This window comes from Arachis hypogaea, chromosome 19, assembly GCF_003086295.3.
Source record: "Arachis hypogaea cultivar Tifrunner chromosome 19, arahy.Tifrunner.gnm2.J5K5, whole genome shotgun sequence".
In the NCBI taxonomy this organism is placed as follows: domain Eukaryota; kingdom Viridiplantae; phylum Streptophyta; class Magnoliopsida; order Fabales; family Fabaceae; genus Arachis; species Arachis hypogaea.
This window is the reverse complement of record NC_092054.1, coordinates 108,814,991-108,835,130: the sequence shown is the minus strand read 5'-3', so window position 1 is coordinate 108,835,130 and position 20,140 is coordinate 108,814,991. Positions and strand designations below refer to the sequence as shown.

The following is a 20,140-nucleotide window of genomic DNA, read 5'->3' as shown; positions in this document are numbered from 1 at the left end:
TTCTTGAGATTGACACTCTGAATGCCATATTGGCTCAGAACAAAATATTGACTCAACAAGTCAATATGATTTCTCAGAGTCTGTCTGGAATGCAAGCAGCAACAGGCAGTACCAAAGAAGCTTCATCTGAAGAAGAAACTTATGATCCTGAGAACCCAGCAATGGAAGAGGTGAATTACATGGGAGAACCCTATAGAAGCACCTATAATCCTTCATGGAGAAATCATCCAAACCTCTCATGGAAGGATCAACAGAGGCCTCAACAAGGCTTCAACAACAATAATGGTGGAAGAAATAGGTTTAGCAATAGCAAGCCTTTTCCATCATCTTCTCAGCAACAAACAGAGAATTCTAAGCAGAGCCACTCTGAATTAGCAACTATAGTATTTGATTTAATTAAAACCACTCAAAGTTTCATGACTGAAACAAGGTCCTCCATTAGAAATTTGGAGGCACAAGTGGGTCAGCTGAGCAAGAAAGTTACTGAACTCCCTCCTAGTACTCTTCCAAGCAATACAGAAGAAAATCCAAAAGGAGAGTGCAAGGCCATCAACATAACCCACATAGCCGAACCTGGAGAGGAGGAAGAGGCAGTGATCTCCACTGAGGAAGACCTCAATGGACGTCCACCGGCCTCCAAGGAGTTTTCTAATAAGGAACCATGGGAATTTGAGGCTCACACTGAGACCATAGAGATTCCATTGAATTTACTTTTCCCATTCATGAGCTCTGATGAGTATTCTTCCTCTGAAGAGGATGAAGATATTACTGAAGAACAAGTTGCTAAGTACCTTGGAGCAATCATGAAGCTAAATGCCAAGTTATTTGGTGATGAGACTTGGGAGGATGAACCCCCCTTGCTCACCAAAGAACTAGATGACTTGACTTGGCAGAGATTACCTCAAAAGAGACAGGATCCTGGAAAGTTCTCAATACCTTGTACCATAGGCACCATGACCTTTGAGAAGGCTCTGTGTGACCTATGGTCAAGCATAAACCTCATGCCTCTCTCTGTAATGGAGAAGCTAGGAATTCTTGAGGTACAAGCTGCAAGAATCTCACTAGAGATGGAAGACAATTCAAGAAAACAGGCTTATGGACTTGTAGAGGATGTCTTGGTAAAGGTTGAAGAACACTACATCCCTGCTGATTTTATAATCCTAGACACTGGGAAGTATATGGATGAATCCATCATCCTTGGCAGACCCTTCCTAGCCACAGCAAAAGCTGTGATTGATGTTGACAGAGGAGAATTGGTCCTTCAAGTGAATGAGGACTCCCTTGTGTTTAACGCTAAGGATCTCCCTCTGTAACCATGGAGAGGAAGCATGAAAAGCTTCTCTCAATGCAGAGTCAAACAAAACCCCCACATTAAAACTCTAAGTTTGGTGTTGGGAGGCCACAACCAAACTCTAACTTTGGTGTTGAGAGGCCATCATCATGCTCTGAGTATCTGTGAGGCTCTATGAGAGCCCACTGTCAAGCTACTGACATTAAAGAAGCGCTTGTTGGGAGGCAACCCAATTTTACTTATCCATGTTAAATTTCTATTTTTCATTGTTATTTTATGTTTTTTGTAGGTTGATGATCATGTGAATTCACAAAAACAATTGAAAAAGCAAAAATAAATTGAAAAACAGAATGAAAAATAGCACACCCTGGAGGAGAAGCCTACTGGCGTTTAACGCCAGAAATGGGCACTAGACTGGCATTTAACGCCAGAAAAGGGCAAGAAGCTGGCGTTAAACGCCAGAAACGGGCAGCAACCTAGCGTTTAATGCCAGGATTGGCAACAGAGGGCATTTTGCACGCCTAATTGGTGCAGGGATGAGAAATCCTTGACACCTCAGGATCTGTGGACTCCACAGGATCCCCACCAACCTCAACTCACTCTCTCTCTTCTTCACACCTTTTCATAACACTCTTCCCCAAATACCCTTCACCAATCAACTCAATACCTCTTCCCCAAAAACCCCTCACCTATCAAATCCTACCCTTTTCTCTATAATCCCTTCACCAATCCACATCCATCCATCATAAAACCCCACCTACCTCACCATTCAAATTCAAATCACTTTCCCTCCCAAACCCACCCATACATGGCCGAACCCTACACCTCTCTCCACTCCTATATAAACCCATCTTCACTCCTTCATTTTCACACATCTTAAACACTACTTCACCCCCTTGGCCGAAACACTAACCCCCTTCATCTCCTCTATTTCTTCTTCTTCTACTCTCTTCTTTCCTCTTTTGCTCGAGGACGAGCAAACCTTCTAAGTTTGGTGTGGTAAAAGCGTTGCTTTTTGTTTTTCCATAACCATTTATGGCACCAAAGGCCGGAGAAACCTTTAGAAAGAGGAAATGAAAGGCAAAAGCTTCCACCTCTGAGTCATGAGAGATGGAGAGATTCATCTCAAGGGTGCATCAAGACCACTTCTATGAAGTTGTGGCCAAGAAGAAAGTGATTCCCGAGGTCCCTTTCAAGCTCAAAAAGGGTGAATATCCGGAGATCCGACATGAGATTCGAAGAAGAGGTTGGGAAGTTCTCACCAACCCCATTCAACAAGTCAGAATCTTAATGGTTCAAGAGTTCTATGCCAATCCATGGATCACCAAGAACCATGATCAAAGTGTGAACCCGGACCCAAAGAATTGGCTTACAATGGTTCGGGGAAAATACTTAGATTTTAGTCCGAAAAATGTAAGGTTAGCATTCAACTTGCCAATGATGCAAGGAGATGCATACCCCTACACTAGAAGGGTCAACTTTGATCAAAGGTTGGACCAAGTCCTCATAGACATTTGTGAAGAGGGTGCTCAATGGAAAAGAGATTCAAGAGGAAAGCTGGTTCAACTAAGAAGGCATGACCTCAAGCCCGTGGCTAGGGGATGGTTGGAGTTCATCCAACGCTTAATCATTCCCACTAGCAACCGGTCTGAAGTTACTATAGACCGAGCTATCATGATCCATAGCATCATGATTGGAGAGGAAGTAGAAGTTCATGAGGTTATATCCCTAGAACTCTACAAGGTGGCGGACAAGTCTTCTACTTTGGCAAGGTTAACCTTCCCTCATCTCATTTGTCATCTCTGCAATTCAGCTGGAATTGACATAGAGGAAGACATCCTCATTGATGAGGACAAGCCCATTACTAAGAAAAGGATGGAGCAAACAAGAGATTCCACTCATGGACAAGAGCATGAGAAAATTCCTCATCATGAAATCCCTGAGATGCCTCAAGGGATGCATTTTCCTCCACAAAACTATTGGGAGCAAATCAACACCTCCCTAGGAGAATTAAGTTCCAATATGGGACAACTAAGGGTGGAGCACCAAGAGCATTCCATCCTCCTCCATGAAATTAGAGAAGATCAAAGAGTCATGAGAGAGGAGCAACAAAGGCAAGGAAGAGACATTGAGGAGCTCAAGCACTCCATAAGATCTTCAAGAGGCAGAACTAGCCGCCATCACTAAGGTGGACCCGTTCTTTAATTTCCTTGTTCTTTATTTTCTGTTTTTCGAATTTTTATGCTTTATGTTTATCTATGTTTGTGTCTTTATTACATGATCGCTAGTGTCTTAGAGTCTATGTCTTAAAGTTATGAATATCCTATGAATGCATCACCTTTCTTAAATGAAAAATGTTTTTAAATTACAAAAAGAAAAAGAAGTACATGAATTTTGAATTTTAAAATAGTTTAATTATTTTAATGTGGTGGCAATACTTTTTGTTCTTCTGAATGAATGCTTGAACAGTGCATATTTTTGAATTTGTTGTTTATGAATGTTAAAATTGTTGGCTCATAAAAGAATGATGGAAAAGGAGAAATGTTATTGATGATTTGAAAAATCATTAAAATGATTCTTGAAGCAACAAAAAGCAGTGAATAAAAAAAGGAAGAAAAGCAAACAGAAAAAGCCAATAGCCCTTTAAATCAAAAGGCAAGGGTAAAATAAAAAGGATCCAAGGCTTTGAGCATCAGTGGATAGGAGGGCCCACAGAAATAAAATCCTGGCCTAAGCGGCTAAACCAAGCTGTCCCTAACCATGTGCTTGTGGCCTGAAGGTGTCAAGTGAAAACTTGAGACTGAGCGGTTAAAGTCATGGTCCAAAGCAAAAAGACTATGCTTAAGAGCTCTGGACACCTCTAATTGGGGACTCTAGCAAAGCTGAGTCACAATCTGAAAAGGTTCACCCAGTTATGTGTCTGTGGCATTTATGTATCTGGTGGTAATACTGGAAAACAAAATGCTTAGGGCCACGGCCAAGACTCATAAAGTAGCTGTGTTCAAGAATCAACATACTAAACTAGGAGAATCAATAACACTATCTGAATTCTGAGTTCCTATAGATGCCAATCATTCTGAAATTCAAAGGATAAAGTGAGATGCCAAAACTGTTCAGAAGCAAAAAGCTAAAAGCCCCGCTCATCTAATTAAGACTGATCTTCATAGATGTTTTTGGAATTCATTGTATATTCTATTCTTTTTATCCTATTTGATTTTCAGTTGCTTGGGGACAAGCAACAATTTAAGTTTGGTGTTGTGATGAGCGGATAATTTATACGCTTTTTGGCATTATTTTTAGTATGTTTTTAGTATGTTTTAGCTAGTTTTTATTATGTTTTTATTAGTTTTTAAATAAAAATCACATTTCTAGACTTTACTATGAGTTTATGTGTTTTTCTGTGATTTCAGGTATTTTTTGGCTGAAATTGAGGGACCTGAGCAAAAATCTTATTCAGAGGCTGAAAAAGGACTGCAGATGCTGTTGGATTCTGACCTCCCTACACTCGAAGTGGATTTTCTGGAGCTACAAAAGCCCAATTGGCGTGCTCTCAATTGCGTTGGAAAGTTGACATCCTGGGCTTTCTAGCAATATATAGTAGTCCATACGTTTTCTGAGATTTGATGGCCCAAACCGGCATTCCAAGTCAACATAGAAATTCTGGCGTCAAAACGTCAGAATTGGCATAAAAGCTGGAGTTAAACACCCAAACTGGCACAAAAGCTGGCGTTTAACTCCAAGAAAAGTCTCTACACGTGAAAGCTTCAATGCTCAGCCCAAGCACACACCAAGTGGGCCCGGAAGTGGATTCTGCATCATTTACTCATTTTTGTAAACCCTAGGTTACTAGTTTTCTACAAATAGGATCTTTTGCTATTGTATTTTACACACTTGATCATACTTTTCATCTTGGAACTTGTATGTTCACGCTTTGGGAGGCTGGCCATTCGGCCATGCCTAGACCTTTTGTTCTTATGTATTTTCAACGGTAGAGTTTCTACACACCATAAATTAAGGTGTGGAGCTCTGCTATTCCTCATGAATTAATGCAAAGTACTATTGTTTTCCTATTCAATTCACGCCTACTTCTTCTCTAAGATATACACTCGTTCTTCTACCTTAAGGATGTGATGATCCGTGACACTCATCATCATTCTCACCTATGAATACATGCCTGACAACCACCTCTGTTCTACTTGCAATAGCTTGAGTGCGTATCTCTTAGCCTCCTGATTCATGACGCATGGTTGCCTCACCTGACAACCGAGCCTTCCATTCCATGAGATCAGAGTCTTTGTGGAATAGGCTAGAATCAATTGGCAGTATTCCTGAGATCCGGAAAGTCTAAACCTTTTCTGTGGTATTCCGAGTAGGATCTGGGAAGGAATGACTGTGACGAGCTTCAAACTCGCGATTGTTGGGCGTAGTGACAGATGCAAAAGGATCAATGGATCCTATTCCAACATGATCGAGAACCAACAACTGATTAGCCGTGCGGTGACAGCGCGTTTGGACCATTTTCACTAAGAGGACGGGAGGTAGCCATTGATAACGGTGAAACCCAACATAAGCTTGCCATGGAAAGGAGTATGAATGATTGGAAGAAGGCAACAGGAAAGCAGAGGTTCAGAAGGAACAAAGCATCTTCATACGCTTATCTGAAATTCCTACCAATGAATTACATAAGTATCTCTATCTTTGTTTTATGTTTTATTTATCTTTTAATTATCAATTCTCCATAACCATTTGAATCTGCTTGACTGAGATTTACAAGATGACCATAGCTTGCTTCATGCTGACAATCTCTGTGGGATCGACCCTTACTCACGTAAGGTTTATTACTTGGACGACCCAGTGCACTTGCTGGTTAGTTGTGCGGAGTTGTGATAAAGAGTTGAGATTACAATTGTGCGTACCAAGCTGTTGGCGCCATTGATGATCACAATTTCGTACACCACCTAGACCTTGTTCTTATGTATTTTAAACGGTGGAGTTTCTACACCCCAAAGATTAAGGGGTGGAGCTCTGCTGTTCTTCATGAATTAATGCAAGTACTATTGTTCTTCTATTCAATTCACGCCTACTTCTTATTCTAAGATATTCACTCGCACTTTAACCTGATGAATGTGATTATCCGTGACACTCATCACCATTCTCACTTATGAACACGTGCCTGACAAACACTTCCGTTCTATCTGCAATAGCTTGAGTGTGTATCTCTTAGCCTCCTGGTTCACGATGCATGGTTGCCTCTCCTGACAACAGAGCCTTCCATTCCATGAGATCAGAGTCTTCGTGGTATAGGCTAGAACCATTGGTAGCATTCTGGAGATCCGAAAAGTCTAAACCTTGTCTGTGGTATTCTGAGTAGGATCTGGAAAGGGATGACTGTGACGAGTTTCAAACCTGCGAATGTTGGGCGCAGTGATAGTGTGCAAAAGGACAATGGTCCTATTCCGGCGCTAGCAGGAACCGACAGATGATTAGCCCTGTGGTGACAACGCAGATGGATTTGTTTTCATCCGAGAGGATCATACAGCTTACCATGGAAGGAGGTAACGCATGGCTGGAAGAAGGCAGTAGGAAAGTAGAGGTTCAAAAGCAACAAATCATCTCCATACACTTATCTGAAATCCTACCAATGAATTATATAAGTATTTCTATCTTATTTTCTATTTTAATTATATTTTAATTATCAAAACCTCATAACCATTTGAATTTGCCTGACTGAGATTTACAAGGATGACCATAGCTTGCTTCAAGCCGACAATCTCCATGGGATCGACCCTTACTCACGTAAGGTATTACTTAGACGACCCAGTGCACTTGCTGGTTAGTTGTGCGGAATTGCAAAAGTGTGACTGTAATTTTGTGCACCATGTTTTTGGCGCCGTTGTCGGGGATTGTTCGAGTTTCGACAACTGACGGTTCATCTTGTTGCTTAGATTAGGTAATTTTATTTTATGTTTAAAGCTTTTATTTTTAATTTTCGAAAAAAAATTTCAAAAAAATTTTATTCTGTTCTTCAGAATTCTCAAGAATGGATTCTATAGTTTCAGATGATATGTGAAGTCTGGCTGGCTGTTAAGCCAAGTCTAATCTTTTGGACCGAGGCTTCAACTTATCATCAGAAGAGCTTGTTGATTTCTATCAATCTTGCTGTTGAATGTAATGATCTGCTAAAGCTTGGCTGGCCAGTGGCCATGTCTAGTGTTTTAGACCGAAGCTTTCACTTAAAGCTTGGCTGGCTAGTAAGCCATGTCTAATTCCTGGACCGGAGCTTTAGACTAACATTGCATGATTCCTGGAATTCTCATTAAGAATTTTGAATTCCTTATTTTCTTTTTTTTCAAAACACTTTCGAAAAATACAAATAAATTTATAAAACCATAAAACCAAAAATATTTTGTGTTTCTTGTTTGAGTCTAGTGTCAAATTTTAAGTTTGGTGTCAAGTGCATGTTTTTCTTTTTCTTGCATTTTTCGAAATTTTATGCATTATATTCTTTGTTGATCTTCAAGTTGTTCTTGATGATTTTCTTTGTTCTGATCTTTAAACTCTCCTGTTTGGTGTCTTTTGTTGTTTTTCATATGCATTTTCAAATTGTTATTGTCCCTAGTATACAAACTTCTAAGTTTGGTGTCTTGCATGTCTTTGTTTTCTTGAAAATTTTCAAAAATATGTTCTTGATATTCATCATGTTCTTCAAAGTGTTCTTGGTGTTCATCTTGGCATTCAAAGTGTTCTTGCATGCATTATTTATTTTGATCTTAATTTTCCATGTTTAGTTTCATTCTGTTGTTTTTCTCTCTCATCATAAAAAAATTCAAAAATTCAAAAATATATCTTTTCAAGTCAATAATACAGAGAATTGAAGATTCAGAACATATAGCAGAGGAATCACAGAGAAAAAGCTGGGAGTTCAGAAAAACGCCCAGTAAGGAAGGATTTCTGGCGTTCAAACGCCTGGCTGGGCGTTAAATGCCCAAAAAGGTAGTATTTTGGGCGTTAAACGCCAGAATGGATACCATTCTGGGAGTTTAACGCCAGGATGACACAAAGGAGGCATGTTAGTTTTCAATCAAATCTTTTTCAAATTTTCATGTTTTAATTCTTATTTTTGAAATCATATCTTTCAAAATCAAATATTTTTAATCATATCTTTTTCAAAAATCAAATGTTTTTCATTTTTCTCTCATTATTTTCAAAAATCCTTGCTAACAATTAATGATTTGATTCAAAAATCTCAAGTTTGTTACTTTCTTGTTAAGAAAGGTTCAATATTTGAATTTCAGAATCATATCTTTTAAATTTCTTGTTAGTCAAGTTATCAATTTAAAAAAAATCAAATCTTTTTAAATTGTTTCTCAACCATATCTTCTCAATCACATCTTTTTTAAAATAATTTTCAATCATATCTTTTTTATTACTAATTTCAAAATCTTCTTCAAAATTATCTAACCACTTTCTCACTTTTAATTTTCGAAAAACCATCAACCACTTTTTCAAAATTCTTTTTAGTTATTTTAAAATTTTTAGTTTTATTTAAAAACTTGTTTTCGAAAATGTTTCCCCCTCCTCACCTCCTTCTATTTAAGGACTAACACTCCTCCTCAATTAGCAATTCAGACTCTCTCTCCTTCTTTGTATGTTCGAATTCTTATCTACCTACCTCATCCCCCTATTCCTGTTTTCCTCTGACACCTCAAGGAATCTCTATACTGTGACATAGAGGATTCCATACTTTCTTGTTCTCTTCTCTTTCATATAAGTAGAAACAAGGACAAAGGCATTCTTGTTGAAGCTGATTGGTGTACGAAATCGTGATCGTTCATTCCTTGGTAACGACACTGAAAACTTAATACGCACGTTCATAATCTTAGTTCTTTGTCACAACTTCGCACAACTAACCAGCAAGTGCACTGGGTCGTCCAAGTAATAAACCTTACGTGAGTAAGGGTCGATCCCACGGAGATTGTCGGCTTGAAGAAAGCTATGGTCATCTTGCAAATCTCAGTCAGGCGGATTCAAATAATTATAGAGTTTTAATAATTAAAATATAATTAAGACGTAAAATAAAGATAGAGATACTTATGCAATTCATTGGTGAGAATTTCAGATAAGCGTATAGAGATGCTTAGTTCCTTATGAATCTCTGCTTTCCTACTGCTTTCATCCAATCCTTCATACTCCTTTCCATGGCAAGCTGTATGTTGGGCATCACCGTTGTCAATGGCTACATCCTGTCTTCTCAGTAAAAATGATCCAAAATGCGCTGTCACCGCACGGCTAATCATCTGTCGGTTCTCGATCCTGCTGGAATAGGATTCAGTAATCCTTTTGCGTCTGTCACTACGCCCAGCACTCGCGAGTTTGAAACTCGTCACAGCCATCCCTTCCCAGATCCTACTCAGAATACCACAGACAAGGTTTAGACTTTCTGGATCTCAAGAATGGCAGCCAATAATTCTAGCTTATACCACGAAGACTCTAATATCTCGGACTCGGTCCCCTGTATTAGATATCTAAGAGATACTCATTCTAGCTTGTCTTCATATAGAACGGAAGTGGTTGTCATGCACGCGTTCATAAATGAGAATGGTGATGAGCGTCACATAATCATCACATTTATCATGTTCTTGGGTGCGAATGAATATTTTAGAATAAGAATAAGCTTGAATTGAATAGAAAAACAATAGTACTTTGCATTAATTCATGAGGAACAGCAGAGCTCCACACCTTAATCTATGGTGTGTAGAAACTCTACCGTTGAAAATACATAAGTGATAATGGTATTCATTGGCTTCGGCCCCAGAGAGGGAACCAGAATGACCAAGATTCTCAATACAATAATAAAAGGTCCTATTTATATTGAACTAGTAACCTAGGGTTTACAGAAATAAGTAAATGATGCAGAAATCCACTTCCGGGCCCACTTGGTGTGTGCTTGGGTTGAGCATTGAAACTTTCACGTGTAGAGGTCTTCCTTGGAGTTAAACACTAGTTTGTAACCTATTTCTGGTGTTTAACTCTGCTTTGCAACTTGTTTCTGGCATTAAACGCCAGAATAGGGCAGAGAGCTGGCGTTGAATGCCAGTTTGCGTCATCTAAACTCGGGCAAAGTATGGACTATTATATATTGATAGAAAGCCCTGGATGTCTACTTTCCAACGCAATTGAGAGCACACCATTTGGACTTCTATAGCTCTAGAAGATCTACTTTGAGTGCAGAGAGGTCAGAATCCAATAGCATCTGCAGTCCTTCTTCAGCCTCTGAATCTGATTTTTGCTCAAGTCCCTCAATTTCAGCCATAAATTACCTGAAATCACAGAAAAACACACAAACTCATAGTAAAGTCCAGAAATGTGATTTTTATTTAAAAACTAATAAAAATATACTAAAAACTAACTAAATCATACTAAAAACTATGTAAAAACAATGCCAAAAAGCGTATAAATTATCCGCTCATCACAACACCAAACTTAAATTGTTGCTTGTCCCCAAGCAACTGAAAATCAAATAGGATAAAAAGAAGAGAATATACTATAAATTCCAAATATCAATGAAACTTATCTCCAATTAGATGAGCGGGACTAGTAGCTTTTTGCCTCTAAACAGTTTTGGCATCTCACTTAATCCATTGAAGTTCAGAATGATTGGCATCTATAGGAACTTAGAATTTAGATAGTGTTATTGATTCTCCTAGTTCAGTATGTTGATTCTTGAACACAGCTACTTTATGAGTCTTGGCCGTGGCCCTAAGCATTTTGTTTTCCAGTATTACCACCAGATACATAAATGCCACTGACACATAATTGGGTGAACCTTTTCAGATTGTGACTCAGCTTTGCTAAAGTCCCCAATTAGAGGTGTCCATGGTTCTTAAGCACACTCTGTTTTTGCTTTGGACCTCGACTTTAACCGCTCAGTCTCAAGCTTTTGGCTTGACATCTTCACGCCACAAGCACATGGTTAGGGACAGCTTGGTTTAGCCGCTTAGGCCAGGATTTTATTCCTTTGGGCCCTCCTATCCGCTGATGCTCAAAGCCTTGGATCCTTTTTATTACCCTTGCCTTTTGGTTTAAAGGGTTATTGGCTTAAAGGGTAATAAAAAGGATCCAAGGCTTTGAGCATCAGTGGATAGGAGGGCCTAAAGGAATAAAATCCTGGCCTAAGCGGCTAAACCAAGCTGTCCCTAACCATGTGCTTGTGGCGTGAAGGTGTCAAGTGAAAACTTGAGATTGAGTGGTTAAAGTCAAGATCCAAAGCAAAAATAGAGTGTGCTTAAGAACTCTGGACACCTCTAATTGGGGACTTTAGCAAAGCTAAGTCACAATCTGAAAAGGTTCACCCAACTATGTGTCTGTGGCATTTATGTATCCGGTAGTAATACTGGAAAACAAGGTGCTTAGGGCCACGGCCAAGACTCATAAAGTAGCTGTGTTCAAGAATCAACATACTAAACTAGGAGAATCAATAATATTATCTGAATTCTGAGTTCCTATGGATGCCAATCATTCTGAATTTCAAAGGATAAAGTGAGATGCCAAAACTGTTCGGAAGCAAAAAGCTGAAAGCCCCGCTCATCTAATTTGAATCTGAGCTTCACTCAAAACTCTGAGATATTATTACTTCTTAATTTCTTTTTATCCTATTTTATTTTTCTAGTTTGTTGGGGACAAGCAACAGTTTAAGTTTGGTGTTGTGATGAGCGGATATTTTATACGCTTTTTGGGGTTAATTTCATGTAGTTTTTAGTATGTTTTAGTTAGTTTTTAGTATATTTTTATTAGCTTCTAGGCAAAATTCATATTTCTAGACTTTACTATGAGTTTGTGTGTTTTTCTATAATTTCAGGTATTTTCTGACTGAAATTGAGGGAGCTGAGCAAAAATCTGATTCGGGCTGAAAAAGGACTGCTAATACTGTTGGATACTGACCTCCCTGTACTCGGAATGGATTTTTTCGAGCTACAGGAGTCCAATTGGTGCGCTCTCAATTGCATTGAAAATTGGACATCCAGGGCTTTCCAGCAATATATAATAGTCCATACTTCGTCCAAGGATAGATGATGTAAACTGGCGTTCAACACCAGTTCCATGTTGCATTCTGGCGTTAAACGCCAGAAATAGGTTACAAGTTGGAGTTAAACGCCAGAAACAGGTTACAACCTGGCGTTCAACTCTGGAAACAGCCTAGGCACGTGTAAAGCTCAAGTCTCAGCTCCAGCACACACCAAGTGGGCCCCAGAAATGGATTTCTGCACCATCTATCTTAGTTTACTCATTTTCTGTAAACCTAGGTTACTAGTTTAGTATTTAAACAACTTTTAGAAATTTATTTTGTATCTCATGACATTTTAGATCTGAATTTTGTACTCTTTGACGGCATCAGTCTCTAAACTCCATTGTTGGGGGTGAGGAGCTCTGCTGTGTCTCGATGAATTAATGCAATTATATCTGTTTTCTATTCAAACATGCTTGTTTCTATCTAAGATGTTCATTCGTACTTCAATATGATGGATGTGATGATCCATGACACTCATCACCATTCTCAACCTATGAACATGTGCCTGACAACCACCTCCGTTCTACCTTCGATTGAAAGAGTATCTCTTGAATTCCTTAATCAGAATCTTCGTGGTATAAGCTAGAATCCATTGGGAGCATTCTTGAGAATTTGGAAAGTCTAAACCTTGTCTGTGGTATTCTGAGTAGGATTCAGGGATTGAATGACTGTGACAAGCTTCAAACTCACAAGGGTTGGGCGTAGTGACAGACGCAAAAGGATCAATGGATCCTATTCCAGCATGAGTGAGAGTCGACAGATGATTAGCCGTGTGGTGACAGCGCACCTGGACCATTTTCACTGAGAGGACGGATGGTAGCCATTGACAACGGTAATCCATCAACATACAGCTTGCCATAGGAGGAACCTTGCGTGCGTGAAGAAGAAGACAGGGGGAAAGCAGAGATTCGGAAGACAAAGCATCTCCAAAACTCCAACATATTCTCCATTACTGCATAACAAGTATTTAATCCATGCTCTCTGGTTCATTTGCGAGTCAACTGATAATTATAATTGATATCCTGACTAAGAGTTACAAGATAACCATAGCTTACTTCAAGCCGATAATCTCCGTAGGATCGACCCTTACTCACGTAAGGTATTACTTGGACGACCCAGTGCACTTGCTGGTTAGTTGTGCGGAGTTGTGAAAAGTGTGAATCACAATTTCGTGCACCAAGTTTTTGGCGCCGTTGCCGGGGATTGTTCGAGTTTGGACAACTGACGGTTTATTTTGTTGCTTAGATTAGGAAAAAATTTTCTTTTTGGTTTAGAGTCTTCTATTATTGTTTTTGGTTAAAATTTCCTTTTTCTTTAAGCCTTATTTTCTCTTTTTAAATTTTTCGAAAATTTTATAAACTGATAATTGAGTTTTTCTTTTTGAGTTTAGTTTCATATTTTAAGTTTGGTGTCAATTGCATGTTTTTATTCTCTTTCAAATTTTCGAATTTGTGTTCATTGTTCTTTCTTAATCTTCAAGTTATTCTTGTTTATTTTACTTGATTGATCTTTGGTTTGTCTTGTTTTGTGTCTTTTCTTGTTTTTCTTGTGATTTTTCAAATTTTTAGTTTTCCAAAAAAAAAATTTTATTTATTAAATAACCAACCCACAGCAAGCATAAGGACATCGAAACAGTTATCAGACAAATTCCTGAATCAATATTTCCTTCCAAAAAGGATGACACAGCTAAAGCTGGACATCCAAGACTTTAAACAAGAGGATGATGAATCCCTTTATAATGCCTGGGAGAGGTACAGAGGGATGCTAAGGAAATACCCCTCTGAAATGTTTTTAGAGTGGGTGCAATTAGACGTCTTCTGCTATGCGCTTACAGAAGGAGCTCAGATGTCCTTAGACCACTTAGCTGGTAGATCTATACACATGAGGAAAACTATTGAAGAGGCTCAAGAGCTTATTGATATAGTTACCAGAAATCAGCATCTGTACATAAGCAGTGAGTCCTCCATAAAAGAAGAAGCCAAAGCAGTGTCTACTGAACTTGATCCTCCAGAACAAGTTGCTAAACTCAATCAACAATTGTGTTTTCTAACAAAACAGCTAGTAGAATTTAAGGAGATGCTACAAGACACTAAAAATGCTAATAAAAATATGGAGGCACAATTGAATCAGACAAAACAGCAGTTATCAAAGCAGATAACAGAAGAGTGCTAGGCAGTTCAATTAAGAAGTGGGAAAACATTAAATACCTCACTTCAGAGCAGCAGAAAGCCAAGAAAAGAACAACTGAACGAGGATGAGCAAAAAATTATCCAAAATCCCCCTGAGGACAGTAAGGGCCCAGAGAGGAACAACTCTGGCGTTCAAACGCCAGAAGAGGATGCAAGGTTGGCGTTAAACGCCCAACCCACGCACAGCTCTGGCGTTCAAACGCCAGGAACAGGCAATGAGCTAGCGTCAAACGCCCAATGGAAGCTCAGTTCTAGCGTTCAAACGCCAGAAACAGGTAGGAAGTTGGCGTCCAACGCCAATCAAGCTTCCAACCCTGGCATTCAAACGCCAGTGAGGGATCAGACATACACAAGTGCTGATAACAACCCCTCTAAAAAGGCTTCTCCAACCACTTCTGCAGGAAATAAACCTGCAGCAACCAAGGTTGAAGAATACAAAGCCAAGATGCCTTATCCTCAAAAACTCCGCCAAGAGGAGCAGGATAAGCAATTTGCTCGCTTTGTAGACTACCTCAGGACTCTTGAAATAAAGATTCCGTTTGTAGAGGCACTTGAGCAAATACCCTCTTATGCTAAGTTCATGAAAGAGATCTTGAGTCATAAGAAGGATTGGAGAGAAACTGAAAGAGTTCTCCTCACTGAGGAATGCAGTGTAGTCATTTTAAAAAGCTTCCCAGAAAAGCTTAAGGATCCCGGGAGCTTTATGATACCATGCATATTAGAGGGTGATTGCACCAAGACAGCTTTATGTGATCTTGGGACAAGCATCAACCTAATACCTGCATCCACTATCAGAATGCTTGGTTTAACTGAAGAAGTCAAACCAACCAGGATATGTCTCCAACTTGCTGATGGCTTTATTAAATACCCATCAGGCGTGATTGAAGACATGATTGTCAGGGTTGGGCCATTCGCCTTTCCCACTGACTTTGTAGTGCTGGAAATGGAGGAGCACAAGAGTGCTACTCTCATTCTAGGAAGACCCTTCCTAGAAACTGGACGAACTCTCATTGATGTCCAAAAGGGGGAAGTAACTCTGAGGGTCAATGAGGATGAGTTCAAGTTAAATGCTGTCAAAGCCATGCAGCATCCAGACACACCAAAAGACTGCATGAAAGTTGATCTTATTGACTCTTTGGTAGCGGAGATCAACATGGCTGAGAGTCTCGAATCAGAGCTGGAAGACATCTTTACAGATGTTCAGCCTGATCTGGAGGATTCAGAGGAATTGAAAGAGCCTCTGAAAATTCCTCAGGAAGAGGAAAAACCTCCTAAACCCGAGCTCAAGCCATTACCACCATCCCTGAAATATGCATTTCTGGGAGAAGGTGACACTTTTCCAGTGATCATAAGCTCTGCTTTAAATCCACAAGAAGAGGAAGCACTACTTCAAGTGCTAAGGATACACAAGACAGCTCTTGGGTGGTCCATAAGTGACCTTAAGGGCATAAGCCCAGCTAGATGCATGCACAAGATCCTATTGAAGGATGATGCTAAGCCAGTGGTTCAACCACAAAGGCGGTTAAATCCAGCCATGAAGGAAGTGGTGCAGAAAGAGGTCACCAAGTTACTGGAGGCTGGGATTATTTATCCTATTTCTGATAGCCCCTAGGTGAGCCCTGTCCAAGTTGTCCCCAAAAAGGGAGGCATAACAATGGTTCATAATGAAAAAAATGAACTGGTTCCTACAAGAATAGTTACAGGGTGGCGCATGTGTATTGACTATAGAAGGCTCAATACAGCCACCAGAAAGGATCATTTTCCTTTACCATTCATAGACCAGATGCTAGAAAGACTAGCAGGTCATGATTATTACTGCTTTTTGGATGGCTATTCAGGCTACAACCAAATTGCAGTAGATCCCCAGGATCAAGAGAAAACAGCATTCACATGTCCATCTGGAGTATTTGCCTACAGAAGGATGCCATTTGGGCTGTGTAATGCACATGCAACCTTTCAGAGATGCATGCTCTCTATTTTCTCTGATATAGTGGAAAAATTTCTGGAAGTCTTCATGGATGACTTCTCAGTATATGGAGACTCATTTAGCTCCTGTCTTGATCACCTGACACTAGTTCTGAAAAGATGCCAAGAGACTAACCTGGTTTTAAACTGGGAAAAATGTCACTTTATGGTGACTGAAGGGATTGTCCTTGGGCACAAGATTTTGAACAAGGGAATAGAGGTGGATCAAGCTAAGGTGGAGGTAATTGAAAAATTACCACCACCTGCCAATGTTAAGGCAATCAGAAGCTTTCTGGGGCATGCAGGATTCTATAGGAGGTTTATAAATAATTTTCAAAAATTGCAAAACCTCTGAGCAACCTGCTAGCTGCTGACACGCCATTTGTGTTTGACACAGAGTGCCTGCAGGCGTTTGAAACCCTGAAAGCTAAGCTGGTCACAGCACCAGTTATTTCTGCACCAGACTGGACATTACCATTCGAATTAATGTGTGATACCAGTGACCATGCCATTGGTGCAGTATTGGGGCAGAGGCATGACAAGCTTCTGCATGTCATTTATTATGCTAGCCATGTTTTAAATGATGCCCAGAAAAATTACACAACCACAGAAAAAGAATTGCTTGTAGTGGTTTATGCCATTGACAAGTTTAGATCATACTTAGTATGATCAAAAGTGATTGTGTACACTGACCATGCTGCTCTTAAATATCTACTTACAAAGCAGGGTTCAAAACACAGGCTCATAAGATGGGTGTTGCTTCTGCAAGAGTTTGATATAGAAATAAGAGACAAAAAAGGGACCAAAAACCAAGTGGCTGATCATCTGTCCCGGATAGAGCCAGTAGAAGGGGCATCCTCTCCCTCTATTGAGATCTCTGAAACCTTTCCTGATGAGCATTTGTTTACCATTCAGGAAATGCCATGGTTTGCAGATATCGCAAACTATAAAGCTACAAGGTTCATACCCAAGGAGTACAGCAAGCAACAAAAGAAAAAATTAATTACTGATGCAAAGTACTACTTATGGGATGAACCCTATCTCTTTAAGAGATGTGCAGACGGAATAATCCAAAGGTGTGTGCCTAGAGAAGAAGCACATAAGATCTTATGGCATTGCCATGGGTCACAATATGGAGGCCATTTCGGAGGTGAGCAAACAGCCACCAAGGTCCTTCAATGTGGCTTCTACTGGCCTACCCTCTATAGAGATTTCCGAGAGTTTGTACGTAACTGCGACAGTTGCCAGAGAGCTGGTTATCTGCCTCATGGTTACGCCACGCCTCAACAAGGAATCTTGGAGATTGAGTTGTTTGATGTATGGGGTATTGACTTCATGGGGCCTTTCCCACCATCATACTCAAACACTTATATTCTGGTTGCAGTCGACTATGTATCCAAATGGGTAGAGGCCATTGCCACACCCACTAATGATACTAAGACAGTGCTGAAGTTCCTCCAGAAACATATCTTCAGTAGGTTTGGTGTCTTTAGAGCACTAATTAGTGATGGGGGCACTCACTTCTACAACAAACAACTTTACTCTGCTATGGTCCGGTATGGAATTAGCCACAAGGTGGAAACTCCATATCATCCACAGACAAATGGGCAAGCTGAAGTCTCTAATAGAGAACTAAAAAGAATCCTGGAACGTACTGTAAGTACCCGTAGAAAGGATTGGGCGAGAAGCTTGGATGATGCTCTGTGGGCTTACAGAACAGCATTCAAGACTCTTATAGGGACCTCTACATACAAGCTTGTGTATGGTAAGGCCTGTCATCTACCCGTGAAACTGGAACATAAGGCCTACTGGAAAACCAGATTCCTAAACTTTGATGCCAATTTAGCCGGAGAAAAAAGATTGCTCCAGCTGAATGAGCTAGAGGAATTCAGACTCACTGCTTTCGAAAATGCCAAGATCAACAAAGAGAAAGCAAAGAGGTGGCATGATAGAAAGCTATCATCTAGAGTCTTTGAACCAGGACAGAAGGTTTTGCTGTTTAACTCTAGGCTCAGGCTATTCCCCGGGAAACTAAAATCCCGGTAGAGGGGACCATATGTAATTACAAGTGTGTCACCATATGGCTATGTGGAGCTTCAAGACATTGATTCTAATAAGAAGTTCATTGTTAATGGACAGAGAATCAAGCATTATCTTGAAGGCAATGTTGAGCAAGATTGCTCAAGGCTGAAGCTAGATTAAAAGCTCAGCAAGGTCCAGTTAAAGACAATAAAGAAGCGCTTGCTGGGAGGCAACCTAGCCATTAGCAAAACTTTTTCTTACTTATTTTTATTTTTATACAGGTTTATTATAAATAATCTTCAAGGTAAAGAATCAATTGCATAAGTTCATAGGGTTGCAGAAGGATTCAGAATACAAAACAGCAAAAAGAAGCTCACTGGTGCGAAAAAAAAGCCAGTAAGAGTTGTTTTGGGCGTTAAACGCCCAAAAGGAGCATCTACTGGGCGTTTAACGCTAGTAGAGATAGCCATCTGGGCGTTAAACGCTAGATTTATAGATCCTGGGCATTCAGAAAAATGCCCATTGACAAAGGAGTTTCTGGCGTTTAACGCCAGCTAGAAGCAACAGCTGGGCGTTAAACGACCAAACCAAGCACCAACTGGGCGTTAAACGCCCAAAACATGCAGCAGTTGGGCGTTTAACGCCAGGATTGTGGAGAGTAGGTAATTTCGTTTTCACTTCAAATTTTTTCCATTTTTCATGTTTTAATTCATGATTTCTTGCATAAACATATTACAAATCCTAATTTTTCAAATCCTTTTTCAAAAGATATCAAATGTATCTTAATTCTAAACATAAACTTTTTTTTTAAAATCCTCTTCAACTTCTTTTCAAATCTTTTTCAAAACAAATCTATCTCCTTTCCTATCTTTTTCAACTCATCAATATCTTTTTTTAATCTTCACAGTATCTTTTTCAAAACAAAGCTATCTTTTTCAAATATCTTTCATATTATTCATATATTTTGAATTTTAAAGTGCATCCTTTTCCTATCATACTTATCTTTTACAAATCATATCTTCTATCATATCTTCTTTAAAATTTTCGAAACCCACCCCCCTTCCTTTTAAATCCTAGTTCGGCCTCTCCCCCACCTTCACCATTCGGACTTGGCTCTCCTCATCTCCCTCTTCTTTTCTTTCTTTTGCTTGAGGACAAGCAAACCTCTAAGTTTGGTGTGTTTATCCATGATCACTAAGCCAATACACACTAAGATCATGGCCCCCAAGGGAAAACAAACCAACTCAAGAGACAAGAAAGAGAATATTCCAAAACCACTTTGGAATCAAGGGAAGTTCTTAACCAAAGAACATTAAGACCATTACTACAAAATAATGGGTCTAAAGTCAGTAATCCCGGAAGTTAAATTCGATCTGAAAGAAGACGAATATCCGGAGATCCAAGAGCAAATTCGAAATAGGAGCTGGGAAGTCCTAGCTAATCCTGAAACAAAGGTGGGAAGAAACATGGTTCCGGAATTCTACGCTAATCTGTGGCAGACGGATAGGCAGAGAATAGCTGGAACCGTATTCTATGACTATAGAACTCTGATCAGAGGGAAGATTGTTCACATCCATCCTGACAAAATAAGGGAGATCTTCAAGC

General features: G+C 39.6%; 1 pseudogene; it reads right to left on the bottom strand.

Annotated features, from left to right (window-relative positions):
* Window positions 1-20,140, bottom strand: part of LOC112779656 (4,5-DOPA dioxygenase extradiol-like) — a 181,168-nt pseudogene that overhangs the window by 41,874 nt on the left and 119,154 nt on the right.